This window comes from Orcinus orca, chromosome 19 (assembly GCF_937001465.1).
Source record: "Orcinus orca chromosome 19, mOrcOrc1.1, whole genome shotgun sequence".
NCBI classification, from domain to species: domain Eukaryota; kingdom Metazoa; phylum Chordata; class Mammalia; order Artiodactyla; family Delphinidae; genus Orcinus; species Orcinus orca.
In genome coordinates this window covers 5,156,614-5,178,548 of record NC_064577.1, presented here as the reverse complement: position 1 = coordinate 5,178,548, position 21,935 = coordinate 5,156,614, and the positions used below count along the sequence as shown (strand labels likewise).

General features: G+C 41.6%; 1 protein-coding gene across 3 annotated transcripts in view; it reads left to right on the top strand.

Annotated features, from left to right (window-relative positions):
* Positions 1-21,935, top strand: part of FAM222B (family with sequence similarity 222 member B) — a 141,556-nt gene that overhangs the window by 75,523 nt on the left and 44,098 nt on the right. Inside the window, exon 1 of one of the 3 annotated variants that reach the window (XM_049701745.1) lies at positions 19-1,383. The exons of the other annotated variants lie outside the window; for them this stretch is intronic. The gene's annotated coding sequence lies outside the window, so the exon portion shown is untranslated. Of the gene's footprint in view, positions 1-18; positions 1,384-21,935 lie in introns of those variants that run through there. 3 annotated transcript variants of the gene reach the window in all.

The window sequence follows — 21,935 nt, the reverse complement described above, 5'->3', positions numbered from 1 at the left end:
CAGGGGTGGTCAGATGGCCCGGCGTCAGGGCTGGACAGCTTGGGGAGGGAACGGGGTGCGCGCTGCAGAGTGAAGGAGCCCGCCGCAGGGGCAGTGTCCCGCGCTCCCCCGTTTGTCATCGTCCCTTCCCCCGGGAGCTTTCGGTCGCCTCTCCCTTTCTGCTTCTTTCAGAGAATCGTCTCGGGGGATGGGGGTGCGTGGAGGATGAAAGCCCTGCTGGGGCTGAAGAAGACGGCTCTGGTCCAGGCAGGGAAGAGCCGGTCGCCCGGAGTAATAGGCTGCTCTGGGTAGAGGGTGGGGGTCGTTTAAAGCTGGGAGGGGTCTAAGGAAAAGAGCTAGGGGCTTAGAGTCCGGCAGTTTCGAACCCACGTCCACCGCTGTTTAAAGCTGAAAGGTAACCTCGGGCAGGTCCCACTTAACCTTTATGAACCTCTGGAAGATGTAATGTGTTTCAACGGACTATTGCAAGCATCATGTATGTGATTGAGATCGTTTATAAAAATTGTAAATTGTGACTACTGTGCCGAGGTTGCTATATCACCAACAGTATCACTGGATTTTAGATCTTACCATTATTAATGGAACGACTGATTTCTTTGTCAAGGCGAAACATATTTGTAAAACCTCAGTAGGCACAGCACAGACGTGTTTTCTTCATCAGCACAGCAGATCGTGTGCATGTGCAGAAATACCAGTTTCTTCTGTGATGTGACAAATTAACCATCAGACTTGTGTAGGAAAAATACTATACTCTCAGGCATTTTTACAAATGATATGTAGCTCCTTACTCAAGAGGGAGGCAATAGAGAATGGAAGGCCAATCTGTTAAATGCTTTCTGAACACAGCCCGTTTAGGTTTGTTCCCTTGTAACCACAGTTGGTACTAACGTGCTTTATGATGAGTTGAAGAAACTAGTTTGAGACAAACTGGGAGGGGTGCACAGTGAGGGATGTGCGAATACAATTTGTTATTTTTTAATTGTAAAAAAGTTTTTTGTTGCAAGAGTCTCTGGTTGCCCCAAGGCCCTGTCTCTATTTTGGAGGTTAGATAGCATATAGCAACTTTTCATCTCCACTTTTTGTTACCCTGCCTGTGGAACCTCCAGGGTGGAGTGCCTCTCAAAGAAAGACAGAAGCAGCTGTGCAGGAGCCCAAGAGGTGGCTGGTTTGTTTCTGAGGGGCTGAAGGAGCGCTCCTGAGGCTTTGTTGTTGTTCTTGCTGTTTAGGGTGGACAAAGCAGAGGACAGAGTTAAACTGTGTACTTGGAGAGAGAGAAAATGGCTTTCTAGTCACAGCTTTTGAAAGAGATGAAACTCCTTTCAAAAGGACAGAAAGAGACGATGCTTCAGCTCTGCTGGCTCTGAGGATGCGGAGCTTGAAATGGTGAGGTCTTTTGGAAATTAGTGAGTGATTTGTCTTTCATCTGACAAAAGGTAGGGAGTAGCTGTATTAGATCCTTGAAGGTTCACAGATAAGGAGAATGAATTATTTTATAGGAATAGGGAAATGCACCGTAGTTGTCTTTAACTTCTCCATCTGGTAAAATGTGTTTTACTTCTTTCCTGGAAATACACAGTGATACATTATATTTAACTTTTTGCTTTAGTTCCTTGGCTGTCCCAATAAAATCTGTGTCCATAACACAGAGGTAAGTTTTTTATTCTTATTTAGAGGATAGTTTAAAAAAGAAAGCATTTGTTACTATTGTCATAGGTCATTTACAGGATACAAATTTATTCTGTCTTTCACCACCACATGGAAGATGAAGTAGAGTTATAAAATGTTAGAACTAACCTAACCATCTTATTTTTAATAGTTGGACATTTATTTTTAATTTTGGTAATGCATTTTCCCCTCTATTGGAAATTTCCATCAGTTCAAACAAGTCCATAAATGCTATCCTTATTACGTTAAAATGGTAGAGGTTTGTTCAGCTGTGATGAGAATTTCCTGTCCTCTCCTTCTATTCTCTTTCCTATTTGTGGTTCCTTTTATGCAGTAGATTACTGTTACAGAATGAGGAGTCTTCCCCTGAGGGAAAGAAAGGGGATGGCCAGTGCCTTGATTGCCTTGTTGTGTGAGCAGTCCGTCTAAAGTGGGGATGTAAGGACTTCCCCTGAATCCCTGACATAGCAAGAGCTAAAATAAAAGGAATAAGGTTTACCAGTTCATTTTTATTCTAATAAAATGAATCATTTTTCTTTAAAAAAAAAAGCAGAAAGCATCTCATACCTCGGGGGATCCTTTTTATTTTTTTATTTTTTAAAAAATTAATTAACTAATTAATGTATTTTGGCTGCATTGGGTCTTCGTTGCTGCTCGCGGTCTTTCTCTAGTTGGGGCAAGTGGGAGCTACTCTTCGTTGCGGTGCGCGGGCTTCTCATTGCAGTGGCTTCTCTTGTTGCGGAGCACGGGCTCTAGGCGCGCGGGCTTCAGTAGTTGTGGCTCACAGGCTCTACAGCGCAGGCTCACTAGTTGTGGTGCACGGGCTTAGTTGCTCCGCGGCATGTGGGATCTTCCTGGACCAGGGCTCTAACCTGTGCCCCCTGCATTGGCAGGCGGATTCTTAACCACTGCGCCACCAGGGAGGCCCCTCGGGGGAACCTTTTTAAAGCAGTCTGTATAAAAACAAAATTTTGGTGTTTTTACCTCCCTCTCTTTTTTCACTGAGAATATTTGCTTGCAAACAGAATCTTTGTTTCTTCAGAGCCTTTGTGATTTTGCCACCCATTCCTTAGCTGAAGTCACTTTTGTGATATTTTTATAGCCACTTAACAATAGAGCACAAAGGGGTTTTTTTTTTTTTGGTCTGTTTGTCATTTGTTTTGGTTCTTTTTTTTTTTTTTTTTTTTTTTTTTTTTGCGGTATGCGGGCCTCTCACTGTTGTGGCCTCTCCCATTGCGGAGCACAGGCTCCGGACGCGCAGGCTCAGCGGCCATGGCTCACGGGCCCAGCCGCTCCGCGGCACGTGGGATCCTCCCAGACCGGGGCATGAACCCGCGTCCCCTGCATCGGCAGGCGGACTCTCAACCACTGCGCCACCAGGGAAGCCCTGTTTTGGTTCTTGATAGAGTGCTAACAACTTTAAAGGAATACTATATGAGAAAATGTTAAAAAGGAAAAGTAGAGTGGATTTGTTTATTTATTTATTTATTAAATTGAAGTATAGTTGATTTACAATGTTGTGAGGAGAGTGGATTTAACTTAGTGAATTTGTAAGTTGGTTCTGATGTTTGGAGGGTAAAGGATTCAAGAATGGACCTGTGGTTCAGAGTAGCCTTCTGAGGACCAGGGTTTGCTTACCAGTGTTTATTTATTTAGCACGGTTGTTGGCATAGAGTAATTGCTGATTAAATATTTGCTGAAGGGAAAAATAATAACAATATGAATCATAATCAGCAAACATGGGTTCAAATCTTCTGCAACTTTGTGTATCTTTGAATAAGCTTACCCTTGTGTCTTTACCTGTTTCCTCATATATAAAACAAAGATAATAATTGTACTTACTTCATAGGGTTGTTGTGAGGGTTAAATGTGGTAATACATGTAAATTGCTTAGAACGGTACCTGATACTTAGTAAATGCTAAATGAATGCTAATTATTCCTAGTGTTTGTTGGATACACACTCTCTTTGTGCCCAAATCACTGGTCAAAGATGATTATGACATAGCCCTTGCCCTCTGGGAGTTCACAGTCTAGTGAAGGAAACAGAAGTATACAAAGTAATTATATAGAATGCAGTATCTATTTTTTTTAAATTTTTTTTAAATTAAAAAAATTTTTTTTTGCAATATCTTATTTCATCAAATCTGTGCTGCTAATGATCGTAAGGCTCACAGTTATTTTGCATACCACTAAGAAAGAAGAAATGCTGCTAATGAGACTGGCATGCCATCAGTTGTAAGGTGTATCCTGTTTTCAGAGAAATATGACGGAAAAAAGGGTGTCTTAGAATTGATGGAGAGATTTCCCTGGGGTCCAGTGGTGAAGACTCCATGTTTCCACTGCAGGGGATGATGGTATGATCCCTGGTTGGGGAACTAAGATCCTGCATGCCACATGGCCAAAAGAAAAAAAAAAAAAGAATTGATGGAGTGTAGTAAGTGGTGCTCTACTAGAGAAAGGTACAACTTGTTACGAGAGTTGATGGAAGGGCTGGGTTCAGATATCGTCAGTAAAGGCCTCTGCTGCATTGAACCTGCATGATAGGCCCTCACAGATGGACGTGAAAGATAGGGCATTCCAGACAGACAGTAAAGTCTGAAAATGGGAAGGGAGAGGGCATTATTGATGTGTACCACCATATCAGGACAAGCAGGAGGAGGAAATGAGCTAAGGCTTTGGCAGAGTAACATTGTATAATGCAGCAGAGCAGGACAGGAAGCTTGGAACATTTTCAGAAGAGACATGAGCCTGATTCTTGGATTTAAACTCCTAAAATATCACAACTCTAAAAAGATGATTCTAATACAATAAATTGGGAAGTGAGAGTATGTGTGAGAAGTGAAGTGGCCAAGGGAAGGGCTGAAGCTTTACAGCTGACCAGAGAGGGGATAAGTGTGAAGTCCCTGTACTCTTGGTGTGAGGTGAATGCTTTCTCAGCAGAGAAGTGTTTAATATCTATTTCTGTCTTTTCACTGCCTATCAGGGTCTTGATTGTGTCCCTTTTAGAGCTTTGTAACTCAGAGTGAAAAGGAATACAACTTGAGAGGAAAAATGCTAAATTTTCTTTATTAAAGATGCATTTAATACAAGGAGGGTAATAAGTTATCAGATTTGATAGCTCAGTTATAAAATGGTGGTTTGGTACAGTGCTGGATTGTACAGTTTCATGGGAAAACATAGGTCATTTAAGGAGTGACTTAAAAGACTCAGAAGGGCTTCCCTGGTGGCACAGTGGTTGAGAGTCCGCCTGCCGATGCAGGGGACACGGGTTCGTGCCCCGGTCTGGGAAGATCCCACATGCCGCGGAGCAGCTGGGCCCGTGAGCCATGGCCGTTGAGCCTGTGTGTCCGGAGCCTGTGCTCTGCAACGGGAGAGGCCCGCATACCGCGAAAAAAAAAAAAAAAGACTCAGAAGAAAAGAAAAAAAAAAAACTCAGTTATTAATTTTCTGGTAACTAACCCTGAAGCTAGTAGGGAAAACTATGAAAAACAAAAAATAGCGTAAGCATGAATTTCTGTAGTGTCTTTTCTTTTCACCGGTAAGCCAAAACTTGACTCTCTCTCTCTCTCTCTTTTTTTTTTTTTTTGGCGGTACGCGGGCCTCTCACTGTTGTGGCCTCTCCTGTTGCGGAGCACAGGCTCCGGACGCGCAGGCTCAACAGCCATGGCTCACGGGCCCAGCCGCTCTGTGGCATGTGGGATCTTCCCGGACCGGGGCACAAACCCGTGTCCCCTGCATCGGCAGGCGGACTCTCAACCACTGCACCACCAGCGAAGCCCTCTTTTTTTTTAAAAAAAGTATTTATTTATTTATTTGGTTGTGCCGGGTCTTAGTTGCAACAGGCAGGCTCCTTAGTTACAGCTCACCAGCTCCTTAGTTATGGCACGTGGACTCCTTAGTTGTGGCATGCATGTGGGATCTAGTTCCCTGACCAGGGATCGAACCCGGGCCCCCTGCATTGGGAGCACGGAGTCTTAACCTCTGTGCCACCAGGGAAATCCCCCAAACTGGACTCTCTTAAGCTTTTTGGACTCTGGTCTCATTGAAAAATTTTGGGGTTGATCCTCAGCAGTCAAATTCAGCAAACATTGAAGTGCCTACTGTGTGTTAGGCGTTGTGCTAGGCACTGAGAATTAAAATGTGAATGACATGATCCTTGTTTTTAAGGTGCTCACATTTTTTTTTTTTTTAATTTTTTGGCCACGCTGCTTGGCATGTGGGATCTTGGTTCTCCCACCAGGGATTGACCCCGTGCCCCCTGCGTTGGAAGCGTGGAGTCTTAACTAACCACTGGACCACCAGGGAAGTCCTTTAGGGTGCTCACATTTTTTTTTTTTAATTAATTAATTAATTTATTTATTTATGGCTGCGTTGGGTCTTCGTTGCTGTGCGGGCTTCCTCTAGTTGCGGTGAGCGGGAGCTACTCTTCATTGAGGTGCGCGGGCTTCTCATTGTGGTGGCTTCTCTTGTTGCGGAGCACGGGCTCTAGGCGCGCGGGCTTCAGTAGTTGTGGCTCCCAGGCTCTAGAGAGCAGGCTCAGTAGTTGTGGCTCACGGGCTTAGTTACTCCACAGCATGTGGGATCTTCCCAGATCAGGGCTCGAACCTGGATCCCCTGCATTGGCAGGCAGATTCTTAACCACTGTGCCACCAGGGAAGTCCCCTAGGGTGCTCACATTTTAATTGGAGGCTGACAAATATGTAATTATGAACGAATACAGTATGTGCTGTCATAGAGATCTGCACTAAGAGCTATGGGAGCACTGGTTCTGCCTGGGGGTGGGAAAGGAAGGTTGGAGAAGGCTTCCTGGAGGAAGAATCAATTGAGTCTTGAGGAATGAATACAATTTGGCTGCTTCAACAGAAAAGGATTGGAGAAGATAGTGTTTCAAGTTCAAAGAACAACTTGCACAAGGGTATAAGAGTATGGACCCTTAGGCTAGTGGTTTAATGTGCGTAGATCATGGGGTATGGGGTAAAAGTGGAAGGACGTGAGGTGAAAGATGGGTTGGAGCCCAATTGTGGATGGCCTTGGTGAGGGGTCTGAATTTTATTTTGTAGGTGCTATGGAAGAGTTCAGATCACTCTTTAAGAAAAGTAACACTGATGGATCAACAGCAAGGTCCTATATCCTGTGATAAACCATAATGGTAAAGAATATGAAAAAGAATGTATATGTACAACTGAATCACTTTGCTGTATAACAGAAATTAACACAACATTGTAAATCTACTATACTTCAATACAATAAATTTTAAAAAAAGAAAAGCAATCTAACACTGTTGACAGTGTGGAAATTAGATTTTAAAAGGAGAAATTGGCTGCAGGGAGACAGTTATGAGACTGGTGTGATGGTTGCTTGAGAGATATTGAAGATCTCAATTACAGTGGTAGTGATGGAATTGTAGACAGATTAAAGAGCTTTTTAAGAGACTGACTAGAAGGATCTTATTGACTTTATGTTGGGGAGTGTGTAAGGGAGAAGTAGTTGTCGAAGATGGATTTGAAATTGCTTGGGCATCTAAGTGGATGGTGATGTCATTAAACAAGGTAGGGAATACAGGAATAAGAGGGTGTTACATTTGAGGGAAAATGAGTTTGATTTTGGTATGTTAGATTTGAGGTGTCTGGGAAATCCAGGAGCAAATGTCCAATAGGCTTCTGGATATTTGGGTCTAGAGTTCGGTAGAGAGGTTTAGAATGGAGATGCAGATCTAGAAATCATTAGGGTGTAAGTAATAGTTAAAGCCAGCATGATGACCCTGTGAGTCTAAGTTCCAGTTGCTTAATATGTTGTTCATTCACATCATCTGGAGGGATTGGCTTAATGGAAATGTGGCACTCAGTACTTTCTCAATAGTAGTTCATACTTATTTTTACATTTTTTAATGTGTTACATACTTGGCTTAAATTAGCAGCTTTTAGGTTGCAAGCAAGAATAAAACACAAAACTTCTCATCTTAGTGGAAAGAATGGTATTACTCTTAATTAAATAAGGATACCGTTCCTGCTTAAAAGCATATGTAAGTTTGTAAATTTTTCAATGAAAGGAAATTAGTGTGCACATCAGCTGTACATTTTCTTTTCCTATTCTCAGTGGTTTACCAGACTTAGAAAACTGCCTTTTCTTTATTTCTTTTTTCTTTCTTTCTCTCCTTCCTTCCTTCCTTCTTTTATTTTTGGCTGTGTTGGGTCTTTGTTGTGGCACACGGGCTCCTCTCTAGTTGTGGCGCGTGGGTTCTGTAGTTGCGGCACACGGGCTCTCTAGTTGTGTCGCGCAGGTTCAGTTGCCCCGCAGCATGTGGGATCTTGGTTCCCCGACCAGGGATCCAACCCGCGTCCCCTGCATTGGAAGGCGGATTCTTAACCACTGGACCACCAGGGAAATCCTGAAAACTGCCTTTTCTAACATCAGTTCCATTATAGATAATGGGGGGGGGGGAAGGAATCTGTTCCACTGAGTACCTCAGATTAAAAGCTAGGTGAGAGCTTCCCTGGTGGCGCAGTGGTTGAGAGTCCGCCTGCCGATGCAGGGGACGCGGTTTCGTGCCCCGGTCCGGGAAGATCCCACATGCCGCGGAGTGGCTGGGCCCGTGAGCCATGGCCGCTGAGCCTGCGCGTCCGGAGCCTGTGCTCCACAACGAGCGAGCCCACAACAGTGAGAGGCCCGCGTACCGCAAAAAAAAAAAAAAGCTGGGTGATTTTTTTTTTGGCTGCTTTGGGTTTTCGTTGCTGTGCGCGGGCTTTCTCTAGTTTTGACCAGCGGGGGCTACTCCTCGTTGCGGTGCGTGGGCTTCTCACTGCAGTGGCTTCTCTTGTTGTGGAGCACAGGCTCTAGGCGTGCGGGCTTCAGTAGTTGTGGCTCGCAGGCTCAGTAGTTGTGGCACACGGGCTTAGTTGCTCCACAGCATGTGGGATCTTCCCGGACCAGGGCTCGAACCCTGGTGGATTCTTAACCACTGTGCCACCAAGGAAGTCCCAAGCTAGGTGATTTTTATGAACCAAAACCTCAGAAGATTTGATTTGAAGACCACAGGATAATTTTTAATTAGTGATACCAGGTTAGTTCAGAGTTGGGATTGGGAACTCAGGTCAGCTATCTCTGTGCAGTCTTCTCCTACCACACAGCTTTCCACCGTTTATATAATAACTGAAAACACTGAAATAAATATGCCCGATGGTAAGTGAAAGATATACATGCTGTTGTTGCTTTTTGGAAGGACAATTTGGTATAATTTAGGTGCTTTTTTTTTAGTTCATGATTTTGAAATATAAGCAAAGGCATGTTTTATGAAAGGAAGGAATTTGCAGAGTGTTTAAAGTTGTTGGTATATTTTAGCTAAGCATTTTTAATATTGACATTGAACAGGATGTCTGGCTTTGACTGGAGTTTCAAATGCTGGGAATCACAGACATCTCTAGGGTCTTGACTTGGTTCAAGGCTTAGCTTCCCATACTTCTCTTTTTCTCCCTTTCCTTGGGGATTTAATGTTAAAAAGAAAATTAATCTGTAGATATGTTATCATTTTACCCCTTTATTATGGAAAATTTCAAATATATGCAAGAGTAGACAGAACAGTATAATGAACCCCTATCACTCTGTTATAATAATTGTCAACTCCTGCCTGTCTTGTTTCATCTATGTACCCCCTACCCACTAACCCACCTACATTATTTTTTAAAAATCCAGGATATCATAATTTCATGAATAAATATTTCAGTATATATCTCTAAAAGATAAGGACTAAAAGAAATCCCACAAAAAATTAACAGGCATTTTATTTCTTAATAGCATCAGTTATCCAGTTAGTTTTCACATTTCCCCAATTATCTCAATAATTTTTCAACTGTTTGTTTGGAACAGTATCCAAATAGGTCCATACAGAATGATTTCATATGTCTACTATTTATCGTTTAACCTATAGGTTTGCCCTCCATTTCTTCATGTATTCATTGAAGATCTCTCCTTTTTCTTTTTAAATTTATTTATTTATTTTTGGCTGCGTTGGGTCTTCGTTGCTGCACGTGGGCTTTCTCTAGTTGGGGGGAGCAGGGCTACTCTTCGTTGCGGTGCGTGGGCTTCTCATTGCAGTGGCTTCTCTTGTTGCGGAGCACAGGCTCTAGGTGCATGAGCTTCAGTAGTTGTGGCACGCTGGCTTAGTTGCTCCGCGGCATGTGAGATCTTCCCGGACCAGCGCTCGAACCCGTGTCCCCTGCGTTGGCAGGCAGATTCTTAACCACTGCGCCACCAGGGAAGCCCCAAGATACCTCCTTTTTAACAGCCGTTATCCCCTTTTACTCTTTTGGAGGATTCCTTTTACAGTATGTCTACAAGATAGGACATTCTCTTTTCAGTTTCTTCCTGTCATTCAAAGCAATTGGTCATTCACAACAAAGATTTATGCATTGCCTACTCTGTGCTAGGAGCTAAGAATGAATTAGCTAGTGTAGCTAGTTCTGCCCACCCAGTTTATGTCCTGATGGGAGAAACAAAGTTAGCTATCAGTTATAGAATATAACGTGTTAACAGGGATGTTAGAGGACCTCAGGGTGCAATGGAAACATGTTAACCCTTAACCCATATTTGGGGGATCAAGAAAGGCATGTGGATGGATGAAAGAATGTTCAATGTAACACCTGAAGGATGACTTGGAGTTAGGATTACTGGCAGCAGAGGGACTGTTGTTTGTAAAGTATAATAAGTTTAACATTTTTATTTTCACTATTTGAAATAAACAGCATGTTTTTAAGGAAAATTGTGTTTTCAACTTTATTGTACCAAATAATATTAATACATATCTTTATACAAAGCATTTTTCTTCCCTTTTGCACAACTGCAAGGAAATCTCAAAACAGCTGTGCAAGTGAAAAATCAGAACCTTGAAAAATAAGCCTAGAATTTCCAGCCCTTACAATGCCCCCATCGTTTGTTTGCTTGTTTATTTATTTATTTATGGCTGTGTTGAGTCTTCGTTGTTGCACGTGGGCTTTCTCTAGTTGTGGTGAGTGGGGGCTACTCTTCGTTGCGATGTGAGGGCTTCTCATTACGGTGGCTTCTCTTGTTGCGGAGCACAGGCTCTAGGTGCGTGGGCTTCAGTAGTTGTGGCTTATGGGCTCCGTAGTTGTGGCTTGCAGGCTCAGTAGTTGTGGCGCACGGGCTTAGTTGCTCTGCAGCATGTGGGATCCTACCGGACCAGGGCTCGAACCCATGTACCCTGCATTGGCAGGTGGATTCCCAACCACTGGGCCACCAGGGAAGCCCGTACCCCCATCGTCTTTCTTAAGGTTAACCTAGGCAGCCAACTTCCATCTATAAGTAGACACTTTTGGGGAAGCTTAAAAAATCCTTGACAAGTTGATTCTAAAATTTATATGGGACCAAAATAGCCAAAACAATTTTGAAAAAGGTTAACAAAGTTGGAAGACTCGTACTACCTGATTTCAAGACTTACTGAAGATCTACGGTAACCAAGACAGTGTGGTATTGGCAAAAGGATAGATATATAGATCAATGAACAGAATAGAGAATAGAGAAATAGACCCACACTATTAAATAGGGCTGTTTGATTTTTGACGGAGGTGCAAAGGCAAGTCAACAGAGAAAGGATAGTTTTCTCAACCGCTAGTCATTGGAACAACTAGATATCTATACGCAAAAAAAGAAAAAAAGAACCTCAACCTACACTTCACACCTTATGTAAAAATTAACTCAAGATCAATCACAGACCTTAATGTAAAATGGAAAGCTATAAAATATTTAGAATGAAACAGGAGAAAATCCTTGTTACCTTGAGTTAGGCAAAGAGTTCTTAGATACGGTACCAAAAGCAAGATCCATAAAAGAAAAAATTGATAAATTGGGCTTCATCAAAATTTAAAACTTTTACTCTGCAAAAGCCAAGATACAGACTGGGAGAAAGTATTTGCAAGTCATATATCAAGATAGGAGCTGTATATAGAATGTATAAAGAGCTCAAAACTCATCAAGAAGAAAAGCAAATGACACCATTAAAAAAATGGGTGAGAGATTTGAATGACTTCAGCAGAGAAGATATATGGATGGCAAATAAGCTCATGAAAATGTCCTCAACATCTTAGTCATTAGAAAAATGCAAATGAAAATCATAATGAGATGTGCCATTAGAATGACTAAAAAACAACAAAAGAAAACTGTCTAGATTATGGACTGATGAGGATGTGGAACAATTGGAACTTTGGAAAACACTGTGGGGGTTTCTTATAAAGTAAAACATACACTTAACCATATGACTCAGGTGTTTACCCAAATTAAATGACAACCTCTGACACAAAAACCTGTATGTGAATATTTATAGCAGCTTTATTGGTACTCACCCAAAACTGGAAACAACCTGAATATCCCTCAACTTTGGAGTGGAAAAACCAACTGTGATATATCCATACAATGGAATACTACTCAGCAACAAAAAGAAACTATTCATATATGCAGTAACATGAATGAATCTCATATGCATCATGGTAAGTGAAAGAAGCCATACTCAAAAGGCTACTCTACAACCAGGACCTACTGTATAGTACAGGGAACTATATTCAATATCTTATAATAAACTATAATGGAAAAGAATCTGAAAGAGAATGTATATATGTGTGTGTGTCTGTGTATATATATATGTGATCTATATATATATAACTGAATCACTTTGTTGTACACCTGAAACTAACATAACTTTGTAAGCCAACTATACTTCAATTAAAAAAAATACTACATGATTGAATTTATATGACATTCTGGAAAACTCAAAACTATAGGGACGATGGAGAACAGATCAATGATTGCCTTGGGTTAAGGGTAGGTGAAGTGTTTGACTACAAGGGGGTAGCATGAGGATATTTTGGGGAGGTGATAGAACTGTTCTTTACCTTATTTGTGGTTATAGTTATATGAATTTATGAGAACTGTTAGAACTGAACACTATAAAATGAATTTTACTGTGTAAAATTTTTATTTATTTATTTATGTCTGCATTGGGTCTTAATTGCTGTGCACGGGCTTTCTCAGGGTCTACTCTTTTTTTTTTTTTTTTTTTTTTTTGCGGTACACGGGCCTGTCACCGCTGCGGCCTCTCCCGTTGCGGAACACAGGCTCCGGATGCGCAGGCTCAGCGGCCATGGCTCACGGGCCCAGCCGCTCTGCGGCACATGGGATCCTCCCGGACCGGGGCACGAACCCTCGTCCCCTGCATCGGCAGGCGGACTCCCAACCACTGCACCACCAGGGAAGCCCTCAGGGTCTACTCTTCGTTGCGGTGTGTGGGCTTCTCATTGTGGTGGCTTCTCTAGTTGCCCAGTGCGGGCTCTAGGCACACGGGCTTCAGTAGTTGTGGCACGTGGGCTCAGTAGTTGTGGCTTGCAGGCTATAGAATGTAGGCTCAGTAGTTGTGGTGCACGGGCTTAGTTGCTCCATGGCATGTGGGATCTTCCCGGACCAGAGCTCCAACCCGTGTCCCCTGCATTGGCAGGCGGATTCTTAACCACTGTGCCACCAGGGAAGTCCCTGTGTAAAATTTTTCAGAAAGAAAGTCTGAGGGTAGAAGACTTTAAAAAAGATTTTAAATAAGTCTTTAAAGACAATAAAGAATTCCAGAAATATAACTTCTTAAATATTTGGATTTTTTAACTTAATTTCTTTTTTGAATATATTTTAAATAATTTAAAAGATACATAATGAGGGGACTTCCCTCGTGGTCCAGTGGGTAAGACCCGGTGCTCCCAGTGCAGGGGGCCTGGGTTCGATAGTTGGTCAGGGAACTATATCCTGCATGCCGCAACGAAGATCCCGCGTGCCACAACAAAGACCTGGCGCAGCCAAAATGAAGACCTGGTGCACCCCTCTGCTGGGCATCCATCCTCTTCCCTTTGCTACTGGTTTTTTGGTGAGAGATAATTTGAACTATTTGCTAGTGTTTCTGGATCATGTCTCTACTCTGCCCTTCTTTTCCACAAATACTCTGGTTTTCCATCAGATCTCAAATTTCTAAGTAAGGACTTTTATTTAGATAAAATAAGATCTTTCCTCTTAAGTAAGGGATTGTTGGGTATCCAATTAGGCTTCTATATCTCACCTAAATATTTGCCTGTTCTTGGTAAATCATTAATCTCTAGTCCTTTGATGTTACTCTCTCCCCCACCTTTCTCTCAAAGGCTATCAAGTGGAAATTATCTTTACTTCTTTCTTCCACACCTATAGAGTTTACTATATTCATGTTGGCCTTTCCTTTCTTCACTATACTGTTAATCCTCTGTGACCTTGTATCACTGTTTCTCTTTCAGCTGAATCTTTAGTCTTTCTGTCTTTATTTTTTCTTTTCACAGGTGATGTAATTCACTGCACACACAGACAACTTCTCCAGATGTCTAGGTTTAACTCAGATCTCTCTCTTTCTCTCTCTTTCCCTCTCCCCTGCGCCATCCCTCCTTCCCTCCTAGAATCCAGGCCTATATATTTTTTTTTTTTCAGGCCTATATTTCCAAAACCCACCTAGACATTGCATAGGCATCACAGAATTCATTGTCTTCCCCACAAAATCTAAACATTCTAGATTTCCTGCCTAGTTGAACGGTATTAACAGCCACACAGTTGCCTAAATCAAAAACTTTGGACTTGACCTTGTTTCTTCCTTCTCCTTCATCACTCATATCTGGTTGATACCTAGGTCTGATTTTAACCTTCAAGGTCTCCTAAACCTGCCGTTTCCTTTCCAGCCATATTGCTGAAGTCTTGGATTAGACCGTTTTCATTTCTCACTTGGACCGTTGCAGTAACCTCCTAACTGGTCTGTATGCCTCAGGTCTTATCATCCTTCACTTGATCCACCACACTGCCACAAGAGTGATCTTCCTAAGTTCTAAGACTACTTACGTGCTTTCCCTTTCAAACCCTTCATTACCCACAGTGCCTGATACATAGCACATGCTTGATTCCATCTTCCCTCCTCCTTTCCTCATTATGTTTTTGCTCAGGCTGTTTTCTTTCCCTCCAAGGACACTTCGAAACAGGCAGACAGACATAACCAATAATCTAGTGAATCTCCTGATTAATCTTTAGGATTTAGCTCACAGCTCATTTCTTCTGTGAAGTCTTCCTAGTTTCCAAGTCAGAATTAATCACTTCTGCTTCTGGGCTGCTCTGATATTTTAGTATCCTGTTAGCATTACACTTATTATTCTAATGTTTTGTTTCATCAGCTGGATTGTGAGCTCTTTGTGGGTAGGGGTTATGTCTTTTTTACCCTTTTAAGTTCAGCAGCACCTAACAACTAAGTCTGCCAAATTTATTGAGTTTCTAGTATGTGTTGGGAACTAACAATTCTCTGGTAAACAGAGTCCCTGTTCTTATGGAGCTGATGTTCTAGTGAGGGTAAACAGACAACAAACAACTTTTAAAAAATCAGTTGCAGAGCATTAAAACAGCATGATGTATTAGAGGATGAATGGATAGCTACTTTAGATTGGGAGAATAGGGAATATCTCTCTGAGGGTATGGCATTTAAGATCCAGGAGGATACAAGGATTAGCAGATCAAACATTCCAGTGCAAAACTAAGGAGGAATGAACTCCGTATGTTGGAGGAGCAGGAATAAGACCAATGTGGCTTGAATATGGTGGGTGAGAGGGAGAGTGATGCAAGAAGAGGACAGAGGCCATATGACGTTGAGATTTGAAAGCTAGGGTAGTGTGCTTCCTTTGGAGGCTTTTAAGCAGGGATATGATGTGAGTTGATTTGTACTTTTAGAAAGATACTCTGGTTACTGTGTATAAATGGTGATTATATTTATTGAGATGGGTAAGACTGGCAGAACATATTTATCAAGGATTCTGTTTTGGTCATGTCGAGTTCAAGCTGCATGTTCGACAGCCAACTGGAGCTGTAAGATAGTTGGGTAGAAAAGCCTGGCATTCCAGGGAGAAGTCTGGGCTGGAATTGTAGACTTGGAGATCATCAACGTGTAGATAGAAGTTGAAATCATGGAATTCAGTCAGGAGGTCACCTAGAATGGTCTGTGAAGAGTTAGGTCTGACACAGAAGGAGTAGCCAGTGAGGTAGGAGGAAAACCAGGAAAAATGATGTTATGGAAGGCAAGTAAAGAACATGTAAAGAACATGTAAAGAAGGGAGTGGACCACTGTATTGCATTGCTGTCTCAGATAAGAGCAGAGAAGTACCTGTGGGGTTTGGCAACCTAGAGATTATTGGTGATCTTGAGTAGAACTACTCATTGGACTGGTGGAGATAGATGTCTGATTGTAGTGGTTGGAGGGAGCAAATGAGATGAAAAGCATTTCATTTTTGTATGATGACGGCGAGGTTTTGGAAGCCTATTTCTAAAAACTTCCTATGTAGTTACTAAATTCTTATTTGTATTCCAATGTGGTTATATATTTTTGTCAAAGCATTATAACCTTAATGTTTTTGTACCATCATTTTAGGTAGATTCCTGTCCTCTCAAAACCTAGCTTAGGGGCTTCCCTGGTGGCGCAGTGGTTAAGAATCCGCCTGCCAATGCAGGGGACACAGGTTCGAGCCCTGGTCCGGGAGGATCCCACATGCCGCGGAGCAACTAGGCCCGTGCACCACAACTACTGAGCATGCTCTCTGGACCCCGCGAGCTACAACTCCTGAGCCCGTATGCCACAACTACTGAAGCCTGCACACCTAGAGCCCGTGCTCCGCAACAAGAGAGGCCACCGCAATGAGAGGCCCACGCACTGCAATGAAGAGTAGCCCCTGCTTGCCACAACTAGAGAAGGCCCACACGCAGCAACAAAGACCCAATGCAGCCAAAAATAAATAAAATAAATTTATTTTAAAAAAACCCCAAAAAACCCCCTAGTTTAACTAGGGTTATGAACAATACATATACACTGGTGAGTGAATGAAGACTGTATTTAAGGATCAGGTCCCTAGTCTTGGAAAAGCAGACCAGCTTCACCTTGGCTTTATGATACATCAGTTTTCTCAGCTGTCAAATGAGGATAACAGGACCAGTTTAGCTCAGTGGGTGGTTGTGAGGCATGACTACTAATGAAAATTGTAAAACACGTTTGCAAGTTAAAATGTGATATAAATGCTAAATAATAATTTTTGTTTTTTGTTGGTTTTTTTTTTGCGGTACACAGGCCTCTCACTGTTGTGGCCTCTCCCGTTGCGGAGCACAGGCTCCGGACACGCAGGCCCAGCCGCCATGGCTCACGGGCCTAGCCGCTCCGCGGCATGTGGGATCTTCCTGGACCGGGGCACGAACCCGTGTCCCCTGCATCGGCAGGCAGACTCTCAACCACTGCGCCACTAGGGAAGCCCTAAATAATAGTTCTTTATTGGGATGTTGTGAAAATTAGCAATATGCTGTCTCTTAGAGCCCTTAAGTTTCTTTTGAGAAAGGTGATATATATATATATATATTTTTTCTTTTTAAATAAATTTATTTTATTTTTGGCTGCATTGGGTCTTCATTGCTGCGCGCGGGCTTTCTCAAGTTGTGGCGAGTGGGGGCTACTCTTTGTTGCGGTGCACGGGCTTCTCATTGCGGGGGCTTCTCTTGTTGCGGAGCACCGGCTCTAGGTGCGCGGGCTTCAGTAGTTGTGGAGAGCTGGCTTCAGTAGTCGTGGCTCGCGGGCTCTAGAGTGCAGGCTCAGTAGTTATGGCGCACGGGCTTAGTTGCTCCGCGGCATGTGGGATCTTCCTGGACCAGGGCTCGAACCTGTGTCCTCTACATTGGCAGGCTGATTCTTAACCACTGCACCACTAGGGAAGTCCTGGTGATATATTTTTGTAAATACTATTTGCAGGAAAAAATAGCTCAGGATTTGGGAAAAGATTGCTATCCTAATTTCTGGAGTGTAACAATTATGGAACCATAATGAGACAACTTTTTATTAAAGAGAATATTTCCTAAAGGTTTATTATAATATCACTTTAGAGGTTTCTTATCACAAGGGTTTTACCATCTTGGCTTTTTGGTTCAAGTGAGGGTGTGAGTGGCACCCTATGGCAGTTAAAACTCTGACTGTTTAAAGGACTGGTGGTGGTGGTTTATTATCTATATTTAAAGTGTCACAGCCAATCAATAGAACCACTCAAAAAAAAGCATTGAAAAAGCATTTTAATTTATTTTAGGCAACACCATATAGACATTTTAATGTAGGCTTAGGTGATGGTTGCAGTTAGGCTTTAAAGAGAGAGACAGTGCCATTTCAGGCAAAACTAGCACTCCTTGTTCCACACCTGGTTCTAAATATAGAATTGGTGGCATCATTACCTATAATGTACTTAGAAAATGCCTGAAATTTGAATCTGATGAACTAAATTTTTCTCAGCCTCTAAAGTGACATTAACAATAGAGGAAAACTGGGATGTGGTTCTTTTGATGTTTAAAACCGATAAGGGAAATGGTTAAGCAATAGTCTGCTGACATGCTCAGAACTTTACCCTGCTGACAGCTCAGTTGGGATCTTGTGTATTATTTTTTTCTGTGGAGACCTGTGTATTGCTAATTTTAGAACAGAGTGACATGAAGTTCTTAGCTTTACATAGGTTGGAATTGAATCTTTTTTCTGGAATTTCAGTTCCACAATCCATTACCTCTTTGTATCAAGGACAAGTGAAAGGTTTAGGTTTCTTTTCCTCTTTGATGGGAAGACTGTACTTGTTTTTGCCTCACCCAGGCATTATTCGCTTTATTTTTGCATTTGGTGACTGGAAAGGGGGTCCCTGAATGGTCTGCTTCTACAGCAAAGACGGTGGAGTAAGCTTTCTTTCTTGGAGATGCTTTACATTTGTGGTTGTATTTAGGCTTTCTGTTATCTGCTGCCATCATCTGCCTTGCTCATTGTAGACTCAGGGATTGGCTTCAAGTTCATAGGTAAAGGTTCATCTTAAATTCTTATTTTAGTTCCTTTGGGTTTGATTTGCAGTTGACCTGTATCCATTCTACTTAATTGTTTCTTGTTTCTTTTCCAGAGTAGATATTTCACAAAGCTTCTATCATATATTTTTAGGAATGTATATTTTTTCCAGCTTTATTAAGGTATAATTGATTAATAAAATTGTAAGATATTAAAGTGTACAACATGATGATTTGAGGCACCCTTATCTTTTGTTATTGTTCTTCTTTTTATTCTGGAGGCTTGCAGTTGGCAGTACTATCAAGCCAAAATACGTTTGGGACTGTATGGAGAAGGCACTTTCCACTACTTCCTAACAATATGAAATATATGTAATACTTGATCTTATGTATTTCTTCTGTGACTACTAACTAGTTCATGCCCTTTGAAAATATCCCCTTCGGTTGTTTCTTTTTCTTATTGACTTGTAAAAATTATTCGTATTTTGTGGCCAATTTGTTGCAAATATTCTTTAAGGCTATGTATAAATGAGAAAGCAGGCTATTGCATCAAATGCTTATCCAAGATGATATTTGGTTAAAATGTTTGCCTTGGTTATTTGAGCAATGGTAAGCTTCTTTTGTCTCTTTCCTTCCAAAAATGCATAGAAAAGCTCCTTCTGTCTGAAGTAAAGTGTTGGCTCTGTGTTGGTTATAATTTGCTTTTTCTGGCTGGCAGAGCCTTCTTTTTGTTTTCTATCTTCTGACAGATTATAGGATTGTGGGGAAACAGCGTCCAGGGCTTTTTCAGGAACTGTGCCATTTTATCTACAGGAGAAGCCATTGGCTTTGGCACTAGAAGGGAATTGGCTCTTCATTTAAAGATGCCAAATCATGCTTGATTCACAAGTTTGCTGTCTCATTTTGTGTATGTGTGTGAAACTTTTTCAGGATGTTGGCTTTTACTTTTTCTACCATGTGCTACTCCATCAGTATGAGAAATTAACAACTTGTTCCTTCTCTCCAACTCTCCACCCCCAACACACACAATCCAAACATCCCAAACCATAGCAAAAGATGCAGCAGTCATTTTGAGGATTAGGGCAACTTAATTTGCATAAGAGAGAGCACATTTAGGAAACTTCTACTTATTTATTTATCCTTGACGTGCTCTTTGCAGGGGGGTGTAATGTAATTTATCTTGATTTCAAATGAGAATTTTTATTATCATGTAAGCTTAACTCCAATTGTATCTGTTACCTTCATGCTTTTTAAACTGTGTACAATTGATTTTGAAACCTAGCCAACTAGATATTTTAGCAAATCTTCCACACACGTTAATGCCTCACTCCTCTACTTTCTATAGATAACAGTTTAAAGATAGCTTCTTTTTTTTTTAAAGAATCTTTTTTTTTTAATTTTTTAAAATTTATTTATTTATAGCTGTGTTGGGTCTTCGTTTCTGTGTGTGGGCTTTCTCTAGTTGCAGCAAGCGGGGGCCACTCTTCATTGTGGTGCGTGGGCCTCTCACTATCGCGGCCTCTGTTGTTGCAGAGCACAGGCTCCAGACGCGCAGGCTCAGTAATTGTGGCTCACGGGCCCAGTTGCTCCGCCGCATGTGGGATCTTCCCAGACCAGGGCTCGAACCCATGTCCCCTGCATTGGCAGGCGGATTCTCAACCACTGCACCACCAGGGAAGCCCTAAAGATACCTTCTAAGTGAAGCTATTTCCATTTAGATTAAGGTGGGAAAATTGTAAATAGGAGAGTAAGCCGTTTTGATAAGCTGGTTTGTCTAGTATGAATTTTTATATGGACACATGTTTTTTTCTCCCTCTGCCAAACCGTCCTGCCCCAAACCCACAGTCTTGCAAAAGTTGGGGTTTGGTTCTCATGTGCATTCTTTGTTGTAGTTTGCCTTTTTTTTCCAAACTGGTGTCTCCCTTCACTAGACTAAGCACCTTAAAGACAGAGTTTGTAGCTTATTCATCTTTTTGTCTCTGGGGTCTAATGAAGTTCCTGGTATGTAGGAATGCAGTAAATACGTGGTGATGTGAGTGAATGAATGAATGAATTGAATTCCCAAAGATACAGTGAATGGATTTTATACTTCCCTCTAGTGTCTGAAAGAGAAAGTGCAGCCAGTTAAAAAAAAGGTTAAAAGAATACCTTGCTACGTTGAAATAATAGTCAAGGCATTGCCTTTTTTCTTTTTTTCCCCCAAGTTTTCACACTTGTTTTTTCAGACCTGTTGTTCTCTTTAAGTCTAGTGAATAATAAATTTCCTTATCAAAGTTTGTGTTCTGTCTCTTGGGTGTTTGAATTTTGTAAAATGTCACTAGTGGGTCTTTATGGGGAAAATGCCTTTTTATTTATTTTATTTATTTATTTACTTATTTTTTAACACTAAAGTTTTATTTTTTTTCTTTGCCATTATGCTTTATTACAGGATATTGGATATAGTTCCCTGTACTATCCAGTAGGACCTGTGGTTTATCCAATCTATATATAATAGTTTGCATCTGCTAATACCAAACTCCCAATCCCTCCCTCCCCCACCCCCCTCCCCCTTGGTAACCAAAAGTCGGTTCTCTATGTCTGTGAGTCTGTTTCTGTTTTGTAAATAAGTACATTTGTGCATATTTTAGATTCCACATATAAGTCACATCATGTGGTATTTGTCGCTTTTGTTTTTTTTATTTTTATTGGAGTACAGTTGCTTTACAATGTTGTGTTAGTTTCTACTGTACAGCAAAGTGAATCAGCTATATGTATACATATATCCCCTCTTTTTTGGATTTCCTTCCCGTTTAGGTCACCACAGAGCATTGAGTAGAGTTCCCTGTGCTATAAAGTAGGTTCTCATTAGTTATCTATTTTATACATAGTATCAGTATATGTCAGTCCCAGTCTCTGAATTCATCCTCCCCCTGCTTCTGATTTATTTCACTTAGTATGATAATCTCTAGGTCCATCTTCATTGCTGCAAATGGCATTATTTCATTTTTTTCTGGCTGAGTAGCATTCCATTGTTTGTATATACCACATCTTCTGTATGCATTTATCTGTTGATGGACATTTAGGTTGCTTCCATGCCTTGGCTATTATGAATAGTGCTGCTATGAACATGGGGGGGGTGGGGTGCAGGTATCTTTTCAAATTATAGTTTTGTCTGGATATGTGTGCAGGAGTGGGATTTCTGGATCATATGGCAACTGTATTTTTAGTTTTTTGAGGAACCTCCGTACTGTTTTCTATAGTGGCTGCACCAATTTACATTCCCACCAATGGTGTAGGAAGGTTCCCTTTTCTCCACACCCTCTCCAGCATTTGTTATTTGTAGACTTTTTAATGATGGCCATTCTGACTGGTGTGAGGTGGTACCTCGTAGTTTTGATTTGGAAAATGCCTT